This window comes from Astatotilapia calliptera, chromosome 23 (genome assembly GCF_900246225.1).
Source record: "Astatotilapia calliptera chromosome 23, fAstCal1.2, whole genome shotgun sequence".
Taxonomy (NCBI): Eukaryota; Metazoa; Chordata; class Actinopteri; order Cichliformes; family Cichlidae; genus Astatotilapia; species Astatotilapia calliptera.
The window spans coordinates 2919384-2945980 of record NC_039323.1 but is presented as its reverse complement, the minus strand read 5'-3'; the positions used below and the strand labels follow the sequence as shown (position 1 = coordinate 2945980).

Sequence of the window (26597 nt, the reverse complement as noted above, 5' to 3'; positions counted from 1 at the left end):
TGAGATAGTGTGTTCCTTCACAGTGTTTCCCCTTTTTCTCTTATGTTTGTCTCTGATTGGATATCTATGTATAGTTATGTTTTTGGCCTCGTGAACAAGGAAAACAACTCTCTGAGCAGGTAAAAACATCTAAACAGTATATACCCTACAGTTTACCAGATCACCACCAAAATGTAATGAGTTGTCATTTTTCCTCTGATAGATGATCAGAATACTTTAATAATCCCCAAGGAAATTATGTGAAGTAATTCTGTGCAAAAACTGCCCCATTTCTTAATATGTTGATTCACTCCTTATTCTGGACCCACATCAGAATTTCAACGGTTCCTCTCCTTTACCTCTCCACTCAATTTTATGAAGTCTTGCTTGTTGGTTTTCTTTAATCTTGTTGACAAATAGTAAGACAGGCAAATGGCACTGAAAACATACCAATTCCAAGAAGAAAGGCAAAGAGCAAGGGAAATAGCAGAAAGTCATTTCCTTTTTTCCTATTTAGTCTTAGTTTCCTGCACATGACTGCTTATTTTAATAAGGCAGTTTTTGTAGTTTCTTGTAGTTAAATGATGTGATTTAATATTATCCTGCGACATTATCTTTGTGAGTGAAACCAGCAGCTAACAAGAGTTAAAGATTACATAAATAAAATGACTAAAAACACATGTTGTTGCTGGTCTATTGGTTTTGTGTGGTAATTAAAATAGAAAAATAGCAAACTGGCAGCATACTGCAATGGTTATTATGTCACACATTCTTCCTTGTCAAAATCAAATGTCTATGTTGCCCACAATGCAACTTGACCACCTGCAGTTTGGTCTGAGGTTTGTCTACATTTCTGTGCATTGATGTGATGTCAGTATAATATGAAAAATGAGTTTCCATGAAAACCAGCTGAAGTTGGGAAAAAAAACAGCCCCAGAAGCCAGAAAATTCTGCCACAAGAGTTGCTTGGTTGTTGGCATCGTATCAAAAATATGACCAATCAAATTAGATATTGTGGCTGATAGCAAGAGGATTGCGATTAGCTCGCGATATCAGTGTAAAGTGATGTCTGTGAAGGTTCTCAGTCGTCCAGGTCATCGTAGTCAAAGGAGCTTGCAAAGAAAAGTGTCTGGACTTCTTTAAGTTGCTTGAAGACGTTTCACCTCTCATCCGAGAAGCTTCTTCAGTTCTAAGGTCAAATGGTGGAGAGTCCCAGATATAAACCTAGTGGGAGTGACCCCCCACAGAGGGACAAAAGGACCCCCTGATGATCCTCTAATCGCCTGAGCCAAAGTGGGAAACTGGGCGTGGGTCCCAATCAGCCAGAGTTTCGGGTGTGTTCATTGTGAAACCTGGCCCCACCTTATCATGCGAATTCCTGAGGTCAGATGGCCCAGGATGTGAGTGGGCGTTAAGGCGTCTGGGGAGGGATCTCAAAACTGGATTATAGATGGCAGACAGTTGGTGTCGTAAACCCCCGCCTCTGTTCAAAGATGGTCGCTCACAGTGGACATAGATGCTTCTTTCACTCCTCTTTCAAACCATCTGTCCTCTCTGTCCAAAATGTGAACATTGGCATCCTCGAAAGAGTGTCCTTTATCCTTAAGATGCAGATGGACTGCTGAGTCTTGTCCTGTGGAGGTGGCTCTTCTGTGTTGTGCAAGTGTAAAGTGATCTAGAAGTTGAATGAACGACTTCCCGGCTCTTGAAATTGGACTATCAGAAGGGTAATAGGCTAATACAGATGCAAGTCACATTTAGCCTAGGGCTGTGCGATATGACCAAAATCTCATATCCCGATATCAGACATCTATCGTCCGATAACCATATAAATCACAAAAATGTAACATTTTCTGTAAATTCTGTGAATCTCGGGCAGCTCGACTTGCGTGAAGTGTTTCCAGCTGCACGTTGTGTAGCTGGAGTCGAGGGTTTTAACCGATGCATGAAACGATACATTTTTAGACATAAGTTGTAACGGCCGCTGTTTTCTTTGTGAGTATTTATTACACGGCGTGCTGCGGGGAAAAGCCTGTTCTAACGTTTGAGTCTAAGGTTTATTTTTGAGCACCTGGCGGCTCTTTTTTAATTCTCATCTGTAAATACTCTGCATCTTTCACGTGATTCAGTTTATTTTGAAAAGTCTCAACAGGGTCTTGAGCTTTATTGTGAAAGGTTTAAGTGGAACATAAACAAGCGGGCACGCAATGGTGTTATCTTCGTTGTTGCTAACCACAACGCATAAAAACAGGCGCTTGTCCGTCTGTAGTGTGGTTATATAAAATATAAGAGAAAGAGAGAACTTTAACTTTAAATTAATATAAACACTACAGTGACCATCAAAACGATGAAAAAATATTGCAGTAAACAGTTTATTTTGCGACACCACGAAACAAACGATAGCATAAAATGAAACATAGACGTTTTTATATCGTCATCCGATATATATCGTTATATCAAACAGCCCTAATTTAGCCCATCAGATCTGTCCAAGGAGTTCCCTTGTAATTGATTTATTTTATTAGTAAATAACTAAGAGCTTTGTTGTACCTTTGGTATAAACTCAAGCCATCAGAAGAGAATGGAAATTCAGTTATTTCACACTGCTTTTATTACTGCCTGTTTAAACAGTTCCTTATAAAGAAAACAGTTCAGAGTGGTGTGTTCCCCTCAACCAATCTCTTCTCCCTGAGAGCTGCTTGTGTTTCATTACCTGAAAGAGAAGAGCTAGACCTCTGACCCAGGACAACACTGCTGGGTTTCTCTGGGCCAAGCTGGCTTCCTCCTGTGGGTTTCAGCTACTGAATACAAAAGGAGATTTGGGTTCACAGCACCCTAGGGTGACTGAACGATAAAAGTAAGCAAGTTGAAATAACATCCCTACAAGGATAAGTGCACTGTCTCTTCCCTGTTCCCCAAAGAGAAGCTCCCAAAAAGATAAAAAAAAAAAACAACCCTTTTCTTTTAAACTGCACTGTATGTTTGCATGTGCATCCAGTAGTGGCGGAGCTATTTCAAAAGCCTCCAGTTGTTTAAAATTTTACCCCCCATCCAAAATCCAAAAGCACCTTGAATACATTAGTGTGGAAACATACACAACACAAGACCACATCAAAGTTGTGCGGATGTTCTTGTGTGTTAGCTTCACTGTTGTTTCGCACAGTTTTATCAAGGAGGCCCTCAAGACCTGATCCCCTCTGTTTCATTCCTAGAGAATCATGTAACCTGTCAGGGGCTGTAAAGGCAACATTCAAGCATAAAACTCTTATATGTAATCTCCAATGTCAGAGCATTGCCAAAATAGTTTTAATACCCTTTGGCGCCCTTTTTTTGTTGAATGTATCTTTTGCGTACTTGAAGGTAAGCAGCACTTTCAACTCGTGACATCTGGCATGAGCTACAGCAATCCAGATCATGGCTTTCTTCCAAATCTTTATTGCAGTTAATACCCACAACAGAAACACATGCATGAACACTCCAAAAAAATATACAACCACCCATAAGCACAGATGCTAATGATTACACACACCACTCTTTGAGCAATACCTGTATACAAAACCACACATTGCAGAAATCACAACACAGCACCAGTGTTAGGAATATTGCCTCTCCTTTGTCTCTGCTTCTAGTCCCACTTCCTTTTGCTCTCATTCTCCTTCTGTCTCACTAAGTCTCTCACCGTGCCTGTTCTACCTCCTGTCTCAACCCAGGAAATCCAGGGATTACCAGAGGGACAATCCAAGTGGCAGAGGCCTGCTGCTTCCCAGCTTTCCCCTCCTTCTTCATTCCATCCCATCTGATTTCCTTTCTGAGGCAGAGGGTGGGCATTTAATCATGAGAGACATCTCTCTTTTAAGTTTGGTAAGGTAAAAAAAAGAAAATAGTCTTTGACATCCACTAACAACTCGACTTTTTCTTCTCCTTCCTCCAAAGACTAGCTCAATTGTTGTCCTTCCTTCTCTTGCTCTTCTTCTCTTGTTTATCTTTTCCTATAGGCACCCACATACACACTTATTCTATATACACCCCTACAGTCTCCAGCGGCTCCTGTCTCTACTCTTAATAAGCGTCTCCAGCGAATGGGGGGGTGGGTGTCGCCCCTACACTTGTCCACAAATAAACCCTGCTGTTTGACTTGGCAGCACTGCAGCTGCGCCAGTCATCCCAGCTTTCCTGCCTCCCCAGAACACAGAGAAAATAATAAAGTATCACTTGATCCTAACTGAAAAAGCAGACAGCTGGTTCCCTCACTGTGAATGCCCACTGGTAAGTAATGCGGGGTTGTAAAGACTGTTGGAAAATTACAGAGTGAAATTGTGTTGATTTTTGTTTTCTATCAACATCAAGGTGCTGTTGAACAGGAAGACGTTTGCGTGCAAAAATATGAGCACAGCACACAACAAGATTACAGGAATAATTAAAGACAGGTGGAGAAGGGGGAAAACTGCACCCATCTGATTTCTGTCGGAAATTAATACATGTTCAAATATGCTTATAAATTTAAAGCTGCATTATTGCATAATGCAACATGTTAACAACAGATCAGATGAATAAGAGGCTCAGTTTCAGCTTTATAGCATCTTACCAACCTTTAGTTCAAGTTTTGTTTTGCAGCTCCAACTCTGAAATGATTCACTCTCACTGCTCTCGTTTGTATAGTACATGTCTATGCTACCATTTTGTTTGATCTGTGAATTTAGTCTGTTGAGGACACTGGCCACCCATTCAAAATTTGTTTGCCCCCCCAGCTGCCCCACCTGGCAAGACCGCCTTATGTTGGTAATAATATTAAGAAATGTGAAAGAGAAAGAGGTAGACACCCTACAATTTCAAAAATCTTACTTGGTTTTCATACGCATCTTTATCAGTCATATCAAGTTTAATAGCAGGAAATTAACTGCACATATATTTCTTTTCGTTCCCTCTTTTTTGCCTTGTGTTTTTTTTTTAAGGAACCCATATTTGACAACAGCATAATAAAACTGGAAATCCTGTTTTTGGTGAGCCACTCCAGTATTTTTAGTGCTCACCGCTATGAAAACTTGTTACGTAGTTGTTAATTAACATAATAATCTTGTTATAATGTGTCGTGCATACTGTGGATTTAAATTAGATGTTATTGTTGTAAAACAAAAAATGAAACATTGGCGGTCTAAGGTGTCACAGGTGCACAACGCTCCAAATGAATCCTTTTAGCCTGGCGGTAGGCACTTACTAGGCAACACGATGATGCCGTAATATGTCATACATAATTCAGGTTCTGTGGATAGAAATCACATGCTATTTTTGTGAAATAAAAATGTCACTATGTTTTTTTGTTGATGCTCAAAAGTTACACATGAGCCATTTTAGCCTGTTAACAGGTAGTCGCAAGGCAACCCGATGACGTCATAACATCTGATATGGATCAGAACATTCGCAGACCTAAGATGTACCTGTGTTAACAGAGTTTTTTTGTGTATTATAGTAGGTTTTCAAGCCTTGGCAGACACCCATTTACAGGGAGTCAGAAAAACAACACACTGTTCTGTCTCTACTGAATGTTAACACCTGTTTGTGAAACAATTTTATAAGGTGGTTAAATGGTAGTGCTTCACAAGCACTTAGGACCAAAGTGGCTGAAAGTCCGTTCATGCTGTTTTTATGTAAATAAAATAACAAATTAAAATTGATATTTTTGTGTATTGAAAGTGTTCAAAATGATGTTATATTTATTGCAACTTACATAACCTGCTAACATGAGGGCTGTTCTGTAACTGTTAGGGTCCATAAATGATCTTCATTCAGATCTGGAGAAAAACGCCTTCTGTATGTTTATGAGGTGCTGGAGAAACAGGTGTTGACAGCTGTTCCTTTAATGAAGCCCACAAAAGGCCTTAAAAAAGGTTTTAAATACAACTTTATTAGGCAACAAGTGAAATTTCTAATTTCATAAGTCACATAATTTCCCTAATGTTGGAAATGAACTATATCTGAAGCGGATTAAAAGAAGCAACAACCATCAGATTTGGGTGTAATATAATAATGTCTTATCTGACTGGTAAATTTCATATGAACACAAACTGAAATGGGAAAAACAACACTGGAAGTCAGGTTGGCATCAGAGTTATTTAGATGACAATAAGTACTTTTGATTGGTTAACTCCGACCATATAGTGACCTAGAAGTCAGATGAACAACTTTCCAACTCAGGATATTGGATCTTCATGAATGTAGGGTCATGCTAATAGTGCCTAATCTTTGCCCAGGACTATTAGTACAATCAGAGAAAACCAAAGAGCTGAACAGGTCTGGTAATTAACTCATTTCTAAGACTTGTTTTCATGTAAAAATGTCTTGCTTCTGTAATTAGTCTTGTTTAAATGTGAGCATGAATGGTGGTGGCAGATGGAATAGGCTGTCTTAGGGCAACCTATCCCTGTGACCCTGAATTGGATAAGTTGATTATGAAAATTGATTGATTGATCAAATAAATGAAATCATCCACTTAACATCGGGTTTCTTAATTTGTTATAAAGAAATAAAATGAAAAGTTTTACCCTACTTAAGATGTAGACTAGATGAAGTCATTGTAACCATATCTCATCTCAAACTCAGTCCACTTCAAACTTCACAGCCTCCTCTAATCCTAACACATTTTGTATTCACATTTTTTCCAAGGGGAAAAACTCTCATTGAATTCCATTGGATTTATCCGGCTCCATTATGATGTGTGATGCTATACAAACCAGATGAGCTGGGTCTTCTCCACAGCATGAGAAAAGAGCCGACAGAAACAGCCGTGTATGTTTAAAACATGCCTCGCCGGCCTCAAACCAGGACCCGACTACTCTCTCTTATCTTCTCCACTCTGCTTTGACTGGACTAATAGCTTTAGACAGTATAATTCTCTAAGAGTGATTTGTTCCTTGCAAAGTCCACATCAGAGAGCCGGCTGAAACACGAGAGCAGCAAATAATCTGCTGCATGAACATAAATTGTGTATTGGGCGAAACAATGCGTCCAGACTGAGAAACGTCAAGTATCTGTACAGCTCGCAAGAGCTGGTGCATGTGACCGAATTCATTTCAAGAAAAGAATCCTTGCAGACGTTTCTGTGGTTGCGTGCTCAAGTGTAGCCCTCAACCATCACAAATCATTTCTGATATTCAAATACTGTCATGCCAGGTTTGTCTATTTGATTTTTTCCCCCTGTTTGAGAAATAAACTACTACTTCAGTTTTTGTGTGTATGTACACAGGCGTCCTACACTGACTTGTTCATATTTGCATTAGTGAACAGGCAAATTGTACTTGCAGAATGGTGGACACTTTAGAGTTTAATGCAGTAAAGAATGAAGGTAAGTCGAGGAAAATAAGGTGGAGAGATGACTTAATGTGAGAAGAAAACAGTAAGAAAGGGTGGGAAAGGGCAGGAGGCATAATGTTAAAAAGATGAAAAACAGGACAAAAGGCCAGATGTTTACAGTTAACCAGGAGAGGTAGAAAGAAGAAAGGAAGGAGCAAACTTACTGCCCCTCACCTCCTCTTCTTTTTCTAACTTATCCGAAGTACGGCTGGCTGGTTAAGTCTTCTGCTGTCACCTTCTTTTTATCTTCCCACTGCACCTCCATCCTCAGATCTGTCCCTCCATCCCTCCATGTGTACCTTCATCTTGGATCAATTCTCAAACCCTCAATCACCAGCCTTGCTCTCTTTCCCAAACCAGGTTATGTGCTTGTGGCCACAAATCTCTAGATTATATAGTTCTATCCTTCATCTCTCTCCCACACATCCCTCTCACACTCTTTCACTCTTTTCTTTCATTTGATGCCGGCTCTCCTTCCACCACTGTCACTGATCTATGTTTATTTAGCTTTCAAGTCCTTCTTCCTTCCTGTGCTTCCACATCGTACACACTTGCTCTCGGTTAAGGACCATGCACTTGTAATTCAATGCTTGTGTGTGGATGCTGTGTATTTGTGTTTCCATAAATGTCTGTCTTCACTAAAGAGTTTGTCCAAATTGCACAGTGCTCTGACTGTGTAATAGACTGGAGCAGCAGAAGTAGCTGTAAGTGGACCAGACTCTCCCCCGCTTTCTCCCTTTCGGTCACGCCTCCATTAGACTTACTGAAGCTAACGCAGCATAATCCCACACAAGCACACCATTTCATGGTAAATCAGCAGGAGAAATGTTCGATTTCATGCAAGCAATTCACTCTGCAGGAAAAACAGAGGGAGACTGTAATGCGAACCGTGCAGACACAGACTGTGAACAACTGTTGTGTGTGCATCAGTTTGTGTTGAATACAGGGATGGAAATAACACTGTAAGGGAAGGTCAAGCTGCTTGATCGCTTCCAAAACATCTGTCAGCGCATCCATGAGGAAGTTCAAATGATAATTCAGTGAGAAAAAGCTAACTTACACAGAACATGAATGAACGCAAATATTTACAACCCTCCCAAATACTGCCAGTGCTTAAAAACTGTGAGACCACCAAAGGGATTTCTGATGTGTCTGACAGACAGAACATGTGTTTAAAGTGTTGGAAAATGTATTAGCTGCATCTTATCCATCACATTCTGTCCATTGTAATTTTATGTGTTTGGTGTGTGTGTGTGTGTGTGTGTGTGTGTGTGTGTGTGTGTGTGTGTGTGTGTGTGTGTGTGTGTGTGTGTGTGTGTGTGTGTGTGTGTGTCATTGGTGCCTTAGTTATTCTGAAGGTGTCCTTTGGCAGTGGTGCATGATGCACGTGGTTATAGCATAACATCACTGACAGTGCTGTCTCTCCCAACGTGTAATTCTTCAGTGAGGAGACAATGACCTCGTCCACCCCAGCTGTAAAACTCAGAAACTCTTACTTGTTATCATCTATCATCCACCTGGGCCTTACACAGAGTTTCTCTCTGATTTCTCAGACTTTTTATCTGATTTAGTTCTCAGCTCAGATAAAATAATTATTGTGGGTGATTTTAACATCCATGTAGATGCTAAGAATGACAGCCTCAACACGGCATTTAATCTGTTATTAGACTCAATTGGCTTCTCTCAAAATGTAAAAGAACCCACCCACCACTTTAATCACACTCTAGACCTTGTTTTAACATATGGCATAGAAACTGAACATTTAACAGTGTTTCCTGAAAACCCTCTCCTGTCCGATCATTTCCTGATAACATTTACATTTACAATAATTGATTACACAGCGGTGGAGAGTAGACTTTATCACAGTAGATGTCTTTCTGAAAGCGCTGTAACTAAGTTTAAGAATATAATCCACCCACTGTTATCATCTTCAATGCCCTGTACCAACACAGAGCAGAGCAGCTACCTGAACGCTACTCCAACAGAGGTCGATCATCTTGTTAATAATTTTACCTCCTCACTACGTACGACTCTGGATACTGTAGCTCCTGTGAAAACTAAGGTCTCTAATCAGAAGTACCTGACTCAGACCTGAATCAGAACATCTTACTATTATCACTGATTGAAGAAAATAAGAACAACCCCAGGTTTCTCTTCAGCACTGTAGCCAGGCTGACAAAAAGTCAGAGCTCTTTTGAGCCAACAATCCCTTTAACGTTAGCTAGTAATGACTTCATGAACTTCTTCACAAATAACAATTTAATCATTAGAGAAAAAATTACCAATAATGATCCCACAGATGTAATATTATCTACAGCTACTCTTAGTACCATTGATGTTAAGTTAGACTCTTTTTCTCTAATTGATCTTTCTGAGTTAACTTCAATAATTTCTTCCTCCAAACCATCAACGTGTCTTTTAGACCCCATTCCTACAAAACTGCTCAAAGAAGTCCTGCCATTAATTTATTCTTTGATCTTAAATATGATCAACCTATCTCTAATGATCAGCTATGTACCACAGGCCTTCAAGCTGGCTGTATTAAACCTTTACTCAAAAAGCATCTCTAGACCCAGCAGTCTTAGCTAATTATAGGCCAATCTCCAACCTTCCTTTCATATCAAACATCCTTGAAAGAGTAGTTGTCAAACAGCTAACAGATCATCTGCAGAGGAATGGCTTATTTGAAGAGTTTCAGTCAGGTTTCAGAGCTCATCACAGCACAGAAACAGCTTTAGTGAAGGTTACAAATGATCTTCTTATGGCCTCTGACAGTGGACTCATCTCTGTGCTTGTCCTGCTAGACCTCAGTGCAGCGTTCGATATTGTCGACTAGGGATGGGTACCGGTGTCCGGTGCCAGTTCTGACATAAACAGTAGTAACCAGACCGAAAAGCAGCGCACACTTCGGTGCTTTATTTCGGTGCTTTTTTTTCCGGAGCTGTGATACACTTCTAGCCAATAATTTTACGTTTCCGAGGATAGTAGGCGGGTCCAGGTATGTACGTTCTTTTAGAGCAGAGCTACAGATTAAAAATGCCCAAGGCGAAGCGGTCAAAAGTCTGGCTGTACTTCACAGCAAAATATGCAAACTCAGCAGCAACAAGTGCTTTAAGCTGATACTGTGATACTGTGCAAAGGAGGTAACACCTCGAATCCGATGAAACACCTGGCGACGCAATGCGCTGTATTTGATAGCTTGCTGCGAGACCTCACACCGAGCGCATCTACTGCGGGTGGGTTGCCAGTTATCAGACCCGGAGCAACATCCCCCAAAAACATGAAGAGGAGAGTCCTGGCCCCTAGCCCTGCCAGTGTAGCAGAAATGATGAGGATGATGATGCAGCAGCAGTCGTTCTTCTCTGCATGAGTAGCTTAATGTTGTTCGTGTGTAATTTACGTTGAGTAGGCTAACCACGTTATTACATTAATGCATGTAAGGTGAACTAGCAAACATCATCATAGCTACATGCGGCTGTCTTCTTGTTTGATGGCAGATACTCCCTTCACCCTGGCCAAAAAGGCTAAAATGACCAAAGAAAAAGAGGGAAACAGCTAAACATGAGAGGGTTTAAGTTTGTGTTTTTTCCATTGTTTAAGCACTGCTTCCAGCCAAGAGTGATACCATATATGCCCTATATCAGTTCCCTCATCTGCAAATGGTTACTGGACTTCCTGACCAACCGCCCCCAACATGTCCGGCTGGATAACCGCTGCTCATCTACCATCACAATGAACACCGGTGTACCACAAGGCTGTGTGATGAGCCCTTTCCTCTACTCCCTCTTCACCCACGACTGCAGACCTGCTGATGGTTCCAACACCATCATTAAGTTTGCAGATGACACCACGGTGATTGGCCTCATCAGTGACAACGATGAGGCCGCCTACAGGGAGGAGGTGGATCGTCTGGCTGAGTGGTGCGACAGAAACAACCTGCTGCTTAACACCGAGAAGACCAAGGAGCTCATCGTGGACTACAGGAGGAATGCTGACCCACATCCACCCATCCACATTAAGGGGACGGCTGTGGAGCGTGTGAGCAGCTTCAAGTTCCTGGGAGTCCACATCTCCGAGGATCTCACCTGGACGACCAACTGCTCCAAGCTGGTCAAGAAGGCTCACCAGCGCCTCTTCTTCTTGAGGACTCTGAGGAAGAACCACCTGTCCTCAGACATCCTGGTGAACTTCTATCGCTGCACCATCGAGAGCATCCTGACCAACTGTATAACAGTCTGGTACGGGAACTGCTCTGCCTCGGACCGGAAGGCGTTGCAGAGGGTCGTGAAAACTGCCCAGCGCATCGCCGGAGCACCACTTCCTGCCATAAAAGACATCTACAGGAAGCGGTGTCTGAAAAGGGCTGGGAAAATCATCAAAGACCCCAGTCACCCATCACATGGACTCTTCACCCTCCTGCCCTCTGGGAGGCGCCACAGGAGCCTCCGGACTAAGACCACCAGGTACCGGAACAGCTTCTTCCCCACAGCTGTCAGACTCCTGAACTCTGCCTCCTGACATCTGACCCACGTTAAACTCATGGACTGAACATACACACACCCACAATGGACAACTGTACCCTCAAACACAATAATAACATGGACTGAACCACCACTCACAACCACTAGCACTTTATATAGCCTCTGTAGAAACTATCTACACCCTCACTTATCTTAACTGCACTACTGTATAGCTCTGTGTAAATAATCATTCTGTACATTCGATAATCTTTAATCCTACAACTGTTTACAACTTGCATAGTTCCCATTTCTGTATAGCTGTATATCCCAGATTCTGTAAAGTTATTTATTTCATATTCTGTATAGTTTTTCATATTTATATCCTGTTCATATCCTGTACATAGCTTGTACTCACTACAGCCTGTACATACTTATAGTTATAGAATATTCACAACATAATTCATACCGTGTACATTATAACATACCATAATAGACCCATTTCTGTAATATACTCACATATCTATATTATTGCTAATATATATTGTAATATATCTATATCACTAAAGCACTTCTGGATGGATGCAAACTGCATTTCGTTGCCCTGTACCTGTGCATGTGCAATGACAATAAAGTTGAATTCTATTCTATTCTATTCTATTCTAGCTGCAGAAAAGGCTAACATTGTTATCTTTTTACAAAAACCAGCTGAACATGAGAGGTTTTTGGACCAATTTTGTGTTCTCCATTCTTTAAGCACCGGTTTGAGCACCGTTTGAGCACCGGCACCGTTTCAAAAGTACCGATTTGGCACCGGTATCGGATAAAACCTAAACGATACCCATCCCTACTGTCGACCATAATATCCTATTAGAGCGATTAGAACATGCTGTAGGTATTACAGGTACTGCACTGCAGTGGTTTGTATCATATCTATCCAATAGACTCCAATTTGTGCATGTAAATGGATTATTATTACTATGGGGAACAGAGCTTTCAGTTGCTCTGCTCCCCAGCTCTGGAACTCTTTTCCTCCTGCACTAAGAAATATTGACTCCCTCTCCATATTTAAGACACAGCTCAAAACACATCTGTTTAAACTGGCTTATTCGCTTTATCTGTTGTCATGCTCTGTTTTATAATTTTAACTTATTTTATGTATTTTATGACTACTGTTCCTTTTATTAATTGTGTTTTTTGTAAGTCGACCTTGGGTTTCTGAAAGGCGACCTCAAATAAAATGTATTATTATTATTATTATTATGCTTCCCTTAGGCAGCATCACTAGAAGACATAGCACACATTTTCACTGCTATGCTGATGACACCCAGCTCTATCTGTCCATGAAGCCAGATAACACACACCAATTAGTTAAACTGCAGGAATGTCTTAAAGACATAAAGACCTGGATGGCCGCTAACTTTCTGCTTCTTAATTCAGATCAAACTGAGGTTATTGTACTCGGCCCTGGAAATCTTAGAAATATGGTATCTAAGCAGATTCTTACTCTGGATGGCATTACCTTGGGCTCCAGTAACGCTGTGAGGAACCTTGGAGTCATTTTTGACCAGGACATGTCCTTCAACGCACATATTAAACAAATATGTAAGACTGCTTTCTTCCATTTGCGCAACATCTCTAAAGTTAGAAATATCCTGTCTCAGAGTGACGCTGAAAAACTAGTTCATGCATTTATTACTTCCAGGCTGGACGACTGTAATTCATTATTATCAGGAAGTCCAAAAAACTCCCTGAAAGGTCTTCAGTTAATCCAAAATGCTGCAGCAAGAGTCCTGACAGGGACTAGAAAGAGAGAGCAGATTTCTCCTGTTTTGGCTTCCTGTTAAACCCAGAATTCCAAATCCTGCTCCTCACATACAAGGTCTTAAATAATCAGGCCCCATCTTATCTTAATGACCTTGTAGTACCATATCACCCTATTAGAGCACTTCGTTCTCACACTGCAGGCCTACTTGTTGTTCCTAGAGTATTTAAAAGTAGAATGGGAGGCAGAGCCTTCAGTTTTCAGGCCCCTCTTCTGTGGAACCAGCTTCCAGTTTGGATTCAGGAGACAGACACTATCTCTACTTTCAAGATTAGGCTTCAAACTTTCCTTTTTGCTAAAGCATATAGTTAGGGCTGGACCAGGTGACCCTGAATCCTCCCTTAGTTATGCTGCAATAGATGTAGGCTGCCGGGGATTCCCATGATGCATTGAGTTTTTCCTTTCCAGTCACCTTTCTTACTCACTGTGTGTTAACAGACCTCTCTGCATCGAATCATATCTGTTATTAACCTCTGTCTCTCTTCCACAGCATGTCTTTATCCTGTTTTCCTTCTCTCACCCCAACCAATCACAGCAGATGGCCCCGCCCCTCCCTGAGCCTGGTTCTCTTGGAGGTTTCTTCCTGTTAAAAGGGAGTTTTTCCTTCCCACTGTCGCCAAAGTGCTTGTTCATAGGGGGTCATATGATTGTTGGGTTTTCTCTGTATCTATGAAGCGCCTTGAGGCGACTTTTGTTGTGATTTGGCGCTAAATGAATAAAATTGAATTGAATTGAATTGAGTTGAACGACTGTTTTCTAGTTGTGCCAAAAAGAAAAAGGGATTTGAACCTGGGGGCTTCATCAAGGCACCAGTTTGAAAAGACACCTTGCAGCAGAATCAAGGAACTTCATAGTTATATAATTATAACAGACTAACAGTCTGTTTTCATGTCCTGGATTGACTGGGAAAATCGTGTTACAACTAATCCACTAAATCCATTTGCACAATACATGACGAGAGACATGGCACAAACACAGACAAATAAACCCACACACACACCCTTAACCAACTTCACACAGTCTTTTAAATGGCAGCCAACAACCTCCACTGAGGAGTGAAAACTCTGGTGATGATGATCAAATGAAAAGTATGGGGAAACACAACATGAGACGTTGAGTCAAACTGAAAATGAGGTGGTATAACAGCATTTCCTGATGTTCCTACAAAAATCATTTCACAATTTCAATTGTAGTGTTTAATGTCCCTCCACAAAAGCTTTCAGGACATGTCCTTGCCACTTTAAAAACTTTGGGCTAGATAAGAAAAATTTAAAAAAAAAGGTGATGGATATCATTGTGCTCGTGTGATTTTGTTCCATTGTTACTTGAAAAACACGGTTGCATTTGATGAGCTGTATTGTTGTAATGGTCCCTTATCTGGTATTAAAAAATGGACAACAACAAATCTGTAATGTGACTTCCAGCTTTTTGCATTTGGTCCAAAATCCATTTTCTTTGTTCTCCTGTGATCAGAATGTGTTTAACAGTCGCAATTTTGAGGAGGAAGATTTATGTAGTTTGTACATTAGCCAGTCGTCCCTAGTGCTACTCTTAATTACTGAGTTTAAGAAGCTTTCGCTTTTCCACACCACAATTAATTAACAGTTTCTGTTCATGCTGACAGCTAAATCAGACATAAGGCCTGCGCTGGAAATTGTACCAAAGAGGAATTAATCATGTTTACGAGCAGCCCATAAATAAGCCCCTGCCTGCATCATCAGAGCAATTCAGTGTTGGGGGAAGCGTGCATTTATATGAGTGTTTAAGTGTGCTTGTGTGGGACAGAGAAAAATAAATGTATTTTGTGTTTGTGGAAGAGGGAGGGCAGAGAATCAGAAAGGGAAGCCAGCATGGAGACAGAGCAAAACAGACAAACAAACAGACAGGAAAACTCACTGAAGCACCAAGTGGGAGGCAGTAAAGGGGGAGAGGGGAAGAAAGCCCAGTGATAGGATATGGGAATTAATTCCTCTATGCTGCCAGTGGTTTTGGAGGTGGAAGGCAGAGTCTGGATAGCATGTGGCGGAGGAGGTTGCAGTAATGCTGGCCAGTAGCTCCTCGTCTAGTTGGCCTTGACTTGGAGGGATGCTGGCTGTGACATCAGAGACCGGGCATTTAACTACTCTCATGAGACTCTAATTATTTCATAAATCTGACATTTAGGCACTCGGTGCTGTTGATTTGAGCCTCAGCCAGGGCTTAGAGTATGTTTTTACAATCTCCTTAATTTATTAACAACCTTGATTCATTTTTCTGTATGTGTGTGTATGCGTGTGCACGTGTGTGTGTGTGAGAGAGAGCGAGAAAATCACAGACTAAGAGCGTATGGAGAGAGACCTAGGTGAAAGTTATTGAGCTTACCAGCTTTGCTTGTATGTATTTGTGCACCCCATCAAACAGGAGCTATAATATGATAAATCTTGCACAGGACCAACAGGGAATTAAATATGACCACATCTGCTGCCCATATGAAATTAATCGTTCATGTAGCTGAGACACATATTTCATCTACCAGTTTTATTTTGCCCTGTCACATTCTTGGCTGGTCCTTTATCTTGGAATTGTCTTTGTTAGATGTCTAAATGTCTGACTCTCCACAACCAAACCACCCTTTTGCATAAAATATCATCAGAATCTAAAGTATGCATATCAACAAACAGATGTAAATGTCTCAGCTCTCTTCTCATGCACAGTTTCCTGTGTAATAAAACGTACAATTAAAAACAAACAAACAAACCTGTGGCTTGCTTTGCTATCCATCCTCACAAGTGAAAACCTGATGCTATATACCATCATACATGTACAGTATATATTATTTCTTTTGTCTTGATTTCTGTTTTTCGTGCTTGTGCGGCACAGACAGTTGCTTACACTTCACATCTGTATTCATCTGTATTCCTACAGCCTCCCAGGGAAAGTGCTTGGTATGAAGAAATCCAATATGATTAAGACTATTATTGCTGCCTCTAATAGTTTTAGCGCTCATACCCTCTATTAAGGAAAACATTGGGTTTGGACCAGCGCAAGTTTCTGGCAAAGGGGATCAGTCTGTGGGAAGTAACCACAGTTGAGTATGTGTGTATACGGTAGGTATGAGTTCTACATATGTAAGCACATATACACGTGTCCCCCCTACATCTTTCTGGATGTATTCGAAACAGCGAGCGCGTGTTGGTGTACGCATCTGCAAAGCCCTCAGTGGCTTAAAAGCAGACTTGGTCAGCCGTGCTGAGGTTTTGTGGTCACTTTAACCAAGAGATCACATGTATGTGGCTTTAAATGGGCCACAAATCATCAAAGAGGCCACACCGATAGAGAGGAATGTTGAAGCAGACGGGAGGAGTACTGGATAAACAAGATTACAACTTCTGCACTTTGTCTTCACTGGAAGGCAAATAATAAAACCCTTGGATGAAATGGCTCATAGCAGAGATTAGTACAACGTATAGTGTTACACCTTTGAGTAGGAGTCAAAGTCACCAGTTTGGTTTTCTGCTTTTTGGGGGGTAAAAATGAGTGAAAATCAACTAAATACATCATATTTGTTCAGCTTAGGAAACAATTTCAGTTAATTTTCTGCCATTTATCAGTGTTCTTAAGTTTAATATCAATCTTAAGGCCTGTTCACACCAGGAAGCTGAGCTGCTAAAATCACTGAACCAAGTAGTCAGTTTGACCCTAGTCAGTCACAAGAGCAAACAGAGATTCTCCCAAAATGTTGATTCTAGTCCAGATGAATGATGCGTTTTCCTGAAAACGCTACTTCCAGATGAAGCTAATCAACTTTTTGGGATTTCCTTACCTGGATGATTGAGCATGCATCAAAACAGAGATTCTCTTTACCTGTGCATACACATTCATTAAAAATATTGAAAATGGACTGTTGTAGTCATGTAACAAGCATCGAAAGCTTCGCTCATCTCTTTTCCCCTAAAATGTCATTCCACTGAAACATGTTTTCTACTGAGACAGCTTTTCTGATAGCACCATGTCTCATACACTTCTCAAACACACTCAGTCATACCATCAGCTAAGCAGAGGAGATTGCATTGAGCCCAAGTTAATTCTGGACTCCTCACTGCTGCTTATCTGTGACCAGAGCACAGTCCAGATAGACTTGACATGGGCAAAAACACTGACAATGACCATAGATGGGTGTCACGAATTGTCTACACTTATATCCTAGAGCTGCTAGTTTTCATTTTGTAGAGAGAAAAGAAGTGTTGTCCCTTTTCTAGGATGCATTAATGAGATCATCCTGCAAAAAAGGAATCTCAACCTGGTTTGGTTTCATTGTGTGGCTACAGCTGAAAGTCTAGGTTATGAGGCTAACGCAATTAGCCATAAGAAATCCACACGCAATATTTAGAGTATAGGCAAATATCCTTAACTCATAGAAACATGGAACTATTTCTCTTTAAAAGAACACCATGAGAAATAAAAATCAGACCTTATTTTCTTTGAATACTCTGCCCAAGTGGCAAATAGTAATGTTGCACATATGTTACATTAGGTATTTATAGTTAATTGACATATTGTTGGATTTTTATTTATTTATTTATTTCGTTTCATGGGAGCACAGTTTTGCCTTTTTATTTGTATTTCCATGTTAAATTTATGCTTTTTCCCAGATTTGTTACTGTGACATTCAGATTTTTGCACAGTGTATAAATCTGTCTGTTCCCTTCAAGCACCTTTGCTGCTATGACCTTTTTAAAATACTCCAGGGGGGTATGAAGACCATGTGGAGGTGTGACACCCGGTCCACTAAATGGGCACTCAATATTTACTTTTTCAAGAAACTTTCCTTGGGAGGTTACAGTTTGTTAGCCAGGGTTTATTTTCATCTGTGGTACTTAAATCACTAAATCTATTTGAGATAAACAAATGCATAAATAAATAAAATTACAGCAAATTAGGACACACTCGTATTCGTTTTAACTACCAAAGCTGAAGTATAAAGTATTTTATAAAGTATATTATGAAAAAATTAAGTACTTTTGACAACATTTCATAAATTTTTCTTGCATTTGTTTATATATGCTTCAAATTGCACAGCCCTGCACTGGAAGTGATGGAAATTCATCCAGTGTTACATGACTGCATCGTGTTCCTTAGATGACCCTTGGGGACTTAATGAGTAATGAAGTAAGTGAAAGACTAAACTGTATAAGGAATATTTTCCAGATCATTTGTGACATTTGTGTCACCATGGGCTCTTATGGGTTAGCTTTGTGGTGTATCATTTGCTATTTCAAATTACAAAATATGTTTTTCTTTAGTAAACTGGGAGGGATTGGGAAATCTTTTGTTCTTTCGGGGGAGGGAGAGCTGAAGTTAGTTCTCACAAGTAAAGCAACTAATAGAACTAGGAAAACACATTTTTTGCCAAATAGTGCTCTATGTATGCCTTTGCTCTAAAGGAGGACAGGTAAAGTCCCCAATTTGGTCGCAAAACTGAAGCTTGTGTATTACAAAATAATAAAGGCATTATGACAAACACAACAACAGAATAGTAATTGGTTAAAAAAACAGGGAAACATTCCCACAGACACATCACAGGTAATGGGCTAAATTTCAGGGCACAGAAAAGAATTTCCTATCAAAGCTGCTGTGATTTTCTGGAGCTGTTTATTTGCCTTATTTTATCTTAAGACATCATTTGCCCTCCCTGTGTTTTCCCCATATTTTTGTCTGAACCTAATCTTTGCGTATTATCATTTATTTATATGTATATATGCATTACTGGCATTGTCTAAACATACAAGAGTCTCTTTTTCCACATCAAGCTCTCAGCTCTCATCTCACCACACACCCTGCTGGGCCAAAGCCTATCTTAATTAACACTGGGATTTTACTAGATAATTGTTGGTTTAGTAGGACCTACACGCTGGTTTTGACAGTAATTAAGTGTTGAAGTTGAGGCTGGGGCCCCGGCGCGTTAACTAAAACGAGAACGTGTCAGAAAAAGATGATGTTATCGACTCAGGGTTAACTGAAAACGATATCTGTCACGGTCAGTTGAGTAGAAATTGAGCCAAATCAAGCAGTGGCACAGTCTGTGTGTGTTTATATGTTCTCCTGCATGCCTGGGTCTGGGCCAGTGACCCAATCGTTAGTGTGGTTATGGGTGAGTAGCCGTGGTTTCAATGGCTCCACACAGACACATACACACAAGGGGGTTGCTGACAGATGCTTTACACAGTTCAGGGTTACAACAGAAGAATAGAAAAGAATGACTGTACCCTGTCCACCGCCACCATTGTTGTGAAAATACCATAACAGGCAATTCAACACACACTGGTATAAACATACATGCACATTCAAACAGATGCTGCACCTCAACGACTGTTTAAAAAGCCCATTGAGAGAGACTGAAGTTTACATTTAGAACAAAAGGGACAAGTTAAAGAACGTGTACCATTTCAAAATAATATCCGCCCTTCTTTTTTCCTAATCACTTTAGGTCACTAACATTTTCTCTACTCACCCCTGGGCTCTCTATCCTCTCTGCCCACATAACCTCCCCCACTCTCATCAGCACCCCCACCTGGTTCATTTCAGGCCGGGCTGGCAGTGGCTATGGAAACGTTCCAAGAAGGTGGCCGAGTCAACAGAGAGCCACAGAGGCCCTTCTCTCAACCTTAGTCTTTGGGGGGTGAGATGGTGGAGTGAGGCAACCTCAACTCCCTGAATGAACGAAGAGGAAAGGGTGAGAGCAGAGAAAGTGTTTGTTAGATTTTAAAGAATTATGGAAAACTAAATGTTTTGTTTTTGCAATGCTGGCTCATGTTACTTTTAAAGTGATTTGAACGACCTCAAAAACGCCAAATCATCAGGGTTAAAGCTCTTGGCAAAAACGTAGGATTTCCGTATTAGAGAATGTGGCTTATGGTGTATGTCAGTGCTCACCTCAAGACTGAGTTGTTTCCCTTTTCACAATTTGTCATTTCCCGCAAAGAGACTTTGTATGACCTACATTAAGTTTAGTATCTCTGTGGAAATTGATTGTAAAAATACACTTTTTCTGTATTTTGTATATTTGCAGGAAATGAAAATAAGCACAATTTTAAAGTGACACACACTCCATTATATCCATCCATCCATCTGCTTAGTTGTAATTGGATCAGGCTAAGTAGGTTATTTCAGACGTCTTTCTCCTCGGCAATGTTTTCCAGTTCGTTTTGCAGGATCCCAAGATGCTCCCAGTTCAAGCTCAGGGTCTTGTCTCACATGGAGCAGACTAGTAAGCCACTAGGCAGATGTCACGAAGAAGGCATCCAGATCATCAAGCTACATCAGCTGGATGCTTTCAATGCAAAGCACCTCAGCCCACTGTCAGATCTCCTCACACTTTCTGTCACTTTCACAGGGCTGACTGCTCTCACTGAAAATTCTCCCTGCTCGTTTCTGCAACGGCATTCTTAGATTGAATACAGCTCATGGCTATACTGTAGATGAAAAGAAATCAGTCTTCAGTAAAACAATACCCATGATTTCATGCTAACATGGTAACCTAACGTGGCTGAACTTTATATCTCTGGTTGTTATTGAAGTTTACATATCCCATGGGAGGGACATCTCATCACATGGACATCAACTGAAAATGTAGGTGAGGACAAGACCAAATGATTAAGTAGGAGTAGGGAGAAGAAAAAAACATGTAACACTTAACTCTCTGGTGCTGAGGGTAAAATAGCCCGTGTCCATTAACACGCATACAGCACGAGTGTGACTGCTACAAGTGTATATCATAATTATCAGTGTCAGTGTTAGAATTCACTTTGTCTCGCAAATACACACATACATAAATAGAGCGGAATCTCGCGATGGGTGATACGGACACATGTTTATCATTGAGGGGATTGGTTGGATTCCTTTCATCTGAAAATGGCTGCCTGTTCCCTCGCTCCAGACCTGACCTCTCAGCTGCCTTTATCTTCCTCTTGCTGTCTGTCGGTCTCTCCCACTTTCTCTTGAGCGCTCTCCTGCTTTCTGTCTCTTACATTCTCTTTAGTACCCTCTCACTTTATCTCTGTCTTATTTTTTGAGGTTTTTTTTCCTCTCCAGTGTCTAATTCTGACCCTTTAACCTGAATCTGACTTTACGCCTGTTTTATTCGTCTTCATGTATTTCATTTTGTGTCTCTTCCACTCGAGTCTAATCCATCTGCTTTTCATCTGAGGCCAGATAGATGAGAAGAGAGAGAAGCTTGTGGTTAAGGCAATGATGCAGTTAAGTGGGAGGTGTGTGTGTGTGTGTGTGTGTGTGTGTGTGTGTGTGTGTGTGTGTGTGTGTGTGTGTGTGTGTGTGTGTGTGTGTGTGTGTGAGGGAGGGGGTGTTATCCCTTACATTTCCAATCAGATTCCTAAATATTATTATCCCTGACTGATTGATGCCTGTAGACAATACGCCTGTGTGATTGTGTGTGTGCAATTTACCCATCATCTTGGAGTGTGTTTATGTAGGTGCATTCCTGCATGCATGTGTGTGAAGAAATAAGTGAGTTATTAAGCTTCACCAGGGATGTTTGCCTTCTCATAATAAATGCACACAGATATTTGGCACGCTCCAACACCAACCCCCAACCCTCGCACACACACATGCACACAGCAGTTCTCAGTGCGATGAGCTGTCAGTCCCTGTTAGGCTTGGCATTCTTGTTAGCACGCGGTTTAGATCCCCTTTCAGAGGAGCTGAACTCAGGACCTTTCCCCCTCAGCACTTCCAAAGAGCGTTAGACGCCAGTGCTGGCAGAAAAGCAGCGAACATGAAGGAAAGAGGACAGACAGGAAGTGAGAGCCAACGAGCTCTCATGATATCGGAGAGTTTGTATTTAATCATTTGTTGAAATAGCTTCCATTCTGCGTGAGTTTTACAATTCCTGGTGTTCAGTCACATTCTCAGAGCCCACTTCCATTTTCTGCTCAACTAATTGTGTCTTCACCCAAATTGCTGCAAGTTCACCCTTGAGTATATCAAAGGCCAGAGAAAGAAATGAAGCTTACCAAAGCACATTTACCTTATGAATAATGTTACCTTAAGTTTCAATTACATTCTTTCCAAATGAGCCCCTGAAGAATCCACTGCTGATTAAAAAGAATTTATTTGTGTTTCTCTGGGAGACAAAGTGGACTAGAGTTCCTTTTTACAAGAGCCAGATCAGCAAGTCCACCTGGGTGGGCAGTGGTACCCTAAAAAACCTGAATCCAAACCAGACGTCCTTCAAAATGATTTCATCCACAGTTCCTCGTGCACTGATGACTGCGAGCGATCCAAGATAAGCATCTGATTTGCGAGAAATGTGATTCAATTGAAGGGAACATCTACCATCCCACAGACGTGCCCAAAAATCTTTCCAAAACTTGGCACGCTCCCAAACAAAAAAAAAACAACAAAATCCCATCTCCACAGTCAAAGCTGAGCCCAAGTGAAGACAAATGGAATTCCTGAATCAACTTGCAGACTAAAATCAGACCTCGCGTTCCGAATCTCTCTGTGGGTAAGGTGAGGCGTGAAGAGATTTGAGGGCTTTGAGGATTCAGGATTCTTTATTTTTTCACACATAAATTGAAATAATAGGATACTGACAAAATTCCACAAACTGATGGATTCAATTTTGTGTTGTGATGTCGAACCCCCCCAAAAAGAATTAAGTTAATTTCCTTTAAAGCCCTAAACCTATCAATTTCTACAATAAGTGATTTAGTAAACACCAGATAACACTCCTTACTATGCACAACACAAGTAATATGGAGAGTAAGAAATTTAGAAATGGTTGCATAAAAATCTTTGGAAACTAAATATAAAGGTAGAATTACATGAAAAGCAAAGAACAACAGTTCAGAAAACTTAACAAAGTTTCTGTTTAAGAATCTGAAAAATCAGAAACCAAGAAAAAACAAAGACAACTTTTTCACTTTTAGTTTTCTTTCTTTAGCATTTTGACTTCTTCCTGTAAATTTATGTAGTTTGATTTTTTCCCATCCTCTTTCCCATCTTCATCACTCTAATCTTCTCTTCACACGGTTTCCAAGGAGCATTCCCGCTTTTGTTTGAGTCAGGGGCCATTTTATGTAAACACCAGCAGGGATGAGGTAAGATAGTGTAGTTTGTGTAGTACTGTATATATGACCCGACCAGTTCCTTTCTTCAGAAATCCTCTTCTGATAAACATAAAAAATGGATTCTGGCTGTCTTTCAGTTTTTAAACATTTGGAATGAAGCAGTACGCTTTTCCTCAAATATGCCGTTTTATGACACAAAGGTCAATTAAATAGTTTCCAGATTCATTTGTTGTTCCTTCTTCTGTCTTATATCATTTGTAGCATTTGGACTCAATAGCTCATTATAAAAATCTATTGATCATGTTCCAATTTCATGACTTTTTAAATGTTTCTTGCAGAGATGCATGACGCAGATTCACAATTAACAATGTTCTCATAAACAACAGCAATTCCATCACTGCTCCTGTTTGTATCCAGAACTATAATTAGTGGGCGATGTTTCAATCACCTGTTAGAAGCATGCAATCCAGTTTGCTGCTAATAATGATATCATTAATAATGAAAGTGCTAGATGTAATATGGAGTGACAATGGCATTGGTGGACTGAGACAAGGTGAATGTAATGAATGTAATGTGTACAAGAGCAGCAGGTCGTTGCTTACTGGCTTGTTGTTAGTGTCTGGTCTGTTGTTAATTATTATCTTATTATGATAAAGATGTTTGGGAACATTATAAAATGATGTATTAGCAATTGTAAACTGTGAGAAGTTCAAAGGATCAAACATTGTTGGTTCTTGTCATAAAAGGACGAGCTCCCAATGTGGTAATTTATAATGTTTACAGAGGTTCCTATCGCCACATGAGAGGCAGTTGGAATAAGTGAAAACCGATTAGGGCTGGCATCAAGATCCAGATGATGTCAGTATGTGCAAGGGATCAATGTTTGCCAAAAGCTCGGACTTCATTCTGCTGTAAGTGCTCAATTTTAGAAAGTGTTTAGCTAAAACAACTTGTTTTAGAAGTTGAAATGCTGCGCCAAGGCCTAGTATAAGATAAACAAGTAGTCTTTCGAACCGTGAATCATGAAATTACTTTAGTTCAATAATAATATGGAGCTGGAGGTTATTGTAATAGGTTCTCTTTGACAGATATGACATGAGTTTTGTCTTGCTGTAGGAAATGGTGAACTCACTATCATGAAGGAAAAGATTCGATCAAACAAAAGTTTAGTCTAACTGCAGAAAAAGGCAAGACAGTGGCACTCCTTTTGGCCATCAGACTTTCTCTTGTATTTGCATTGGACAGCACTTGTCAACAGCATATTCACTCAAGTTTAGTCTGACTGAGTGCATAACCAGCCGGCTGAACAGACATCTATAGATAGAAGAGCATCACTGGCAATTATGTCTGTGATTTCCACATAATTGAAACGTCATTTGTGTCAGTCTCAAGCAAAATACCAAGACCTCAAGAAAAATATGAGGCATGACCAAGATAAATGAGGTTGGAGTCAGAGAAAAGACCACAATGTTAAATCTGTGATCACTAATAGCACAAAGCACAGGATGAACTTGAGTCCTGCAGCTGTACAGTGACTGGGCAGCAGCGCTGCAGCAGTGGTCAGCTGGGACCTCTTGTCCAAACATTGTCGTCACTCATCCTTTCTCCATCCCTCCCATCCTTCAGCATATCCCTTCATCCATTCCCGCATCCCACTAAATACCCTGGCTGTTAGCAGGCATTAAAAAGCCATTCGCACTGCTCTCAAGTGCATAGGTTGGCCGTCACCACGACTCACTACAGAGGCTTTGACGGGCTCTGGCCTCTGTCTCGCTCTCTGTCTTTCTCTAACTCTCTTCCTCTATGTCTCTCATGCGTTCTCCCCTTTGCATTTTGGCATCTGATAAAATAGCCTTGTGTTTCCATTCCAACACTCACTCGCTCTCCATGAGCTTTTCACAAAGATCTAGCTTTCGACTGTCAACAATGGCGTGCATGCCTGCACCGCATGTCTGTCAGGCTCCTGTCGGCTGCCCCGGGCACTGACACTATTACCTGTGAGAATCAACAGCAGAAAAACCAATCAAAAACACTGGATTTGTTCATGTCAATCCAGAATTGGCTCACACGGAGAGCAGACCATATTTTCTGTATTATCAGATTGTGTTATGTTTCATAGCAACATGACGATGGAGGCCTCATCCATTAGAAACTGTTTATTGTGATGGTGTGTTCATTTGTTCATCACTGACTGATGTTTTTTTAACACTGATACGGCTTTCAGGAGGATTCAGAAAGAAATCTGAAAACGGTGCCCTGTGTTGTCCAGTACTGAAATATCACATTTCTGTTTTGGAGATTGTGAGTGAACTCTTTCGTGGAGAGCTGGAGACTCTGAGTCAGTCATCTCTATCAGAGGATAGGGGGTCTGTAAATACAGTATTTCTAAAGCAATTTATAATTCTAATGATTTATAATATATGTGCTAATCTAAAAATATGAAATAAAAAAGTAATAAATGACAGAAATAGCAACTAACTCTGTCTAACAACAGTGAATTCACAGTCTGGACTAAACTACCAGTTTAGCAGGTTTTAATGACATTAAATACATCATTTGCAGACGCTTTTCAGTTCACTATAATAGCAAAAATAATATGTTTTATATTGATATAAAGCATTATAAGGAATATGACGAGCTGTCCTAAAAAGAAACGAGTAGAACGTTTTCCATTCTAGTAGCCGTTAATACACTAGACATTTAAAACATGTGTAAATAATTTCTGAACAAGTTAAAACGCCTTTTTTTAAACTCCTGTAAGTAATGGCTTATTAGAAAGAAGTCTCAGAAAAAAATAACACAATCCTACACTATAAGACAAATGTGGATTTACACAAACTAGACACTTCTAGCTATGAAAGGGAATATACATGTAAAGGGTTTGTTTTTTTAAGGGTAAAATACTATGGCCACCCACACTTG

The 26597-nt window shown here is 40.5% G+C and overlaps 1 protein-coding gene and 1 long non-coding RNA gene across 3 annotated transcripts in view; one reads left to right on the top strand and one right to left on the bottom strand.

Annotated features, from left to right (window-relative positions):
- LOC113015621 (uncharacterized) overlaps positions 1-7155 on the top strand; it is a 111458-nt gene extending 104303 nt beyond the window's left edge. Inside the window, exons 3-5 of the long non-coding RNA XR_003271139.1 lie at positions 3690-3840; positions 3975-4245; positions 4327-7155. This is a non-coding gene — a long non-coding RNA (uncharacterized LOC113015621). The remainder of the gene's footprint in view (positions 1-3689; positions 3841-3974; positions 4246-4326) is intronic.
- The window catches only part of trabd2b (TraB domain containing 2B), a 78968-nt gene that overhangs the window by 36838 nt on the left and 15533 nt on the right, over positions 1-26597 (bottom strand). The gene's annotated exons all lie outside the window — the stretch shown is intronic.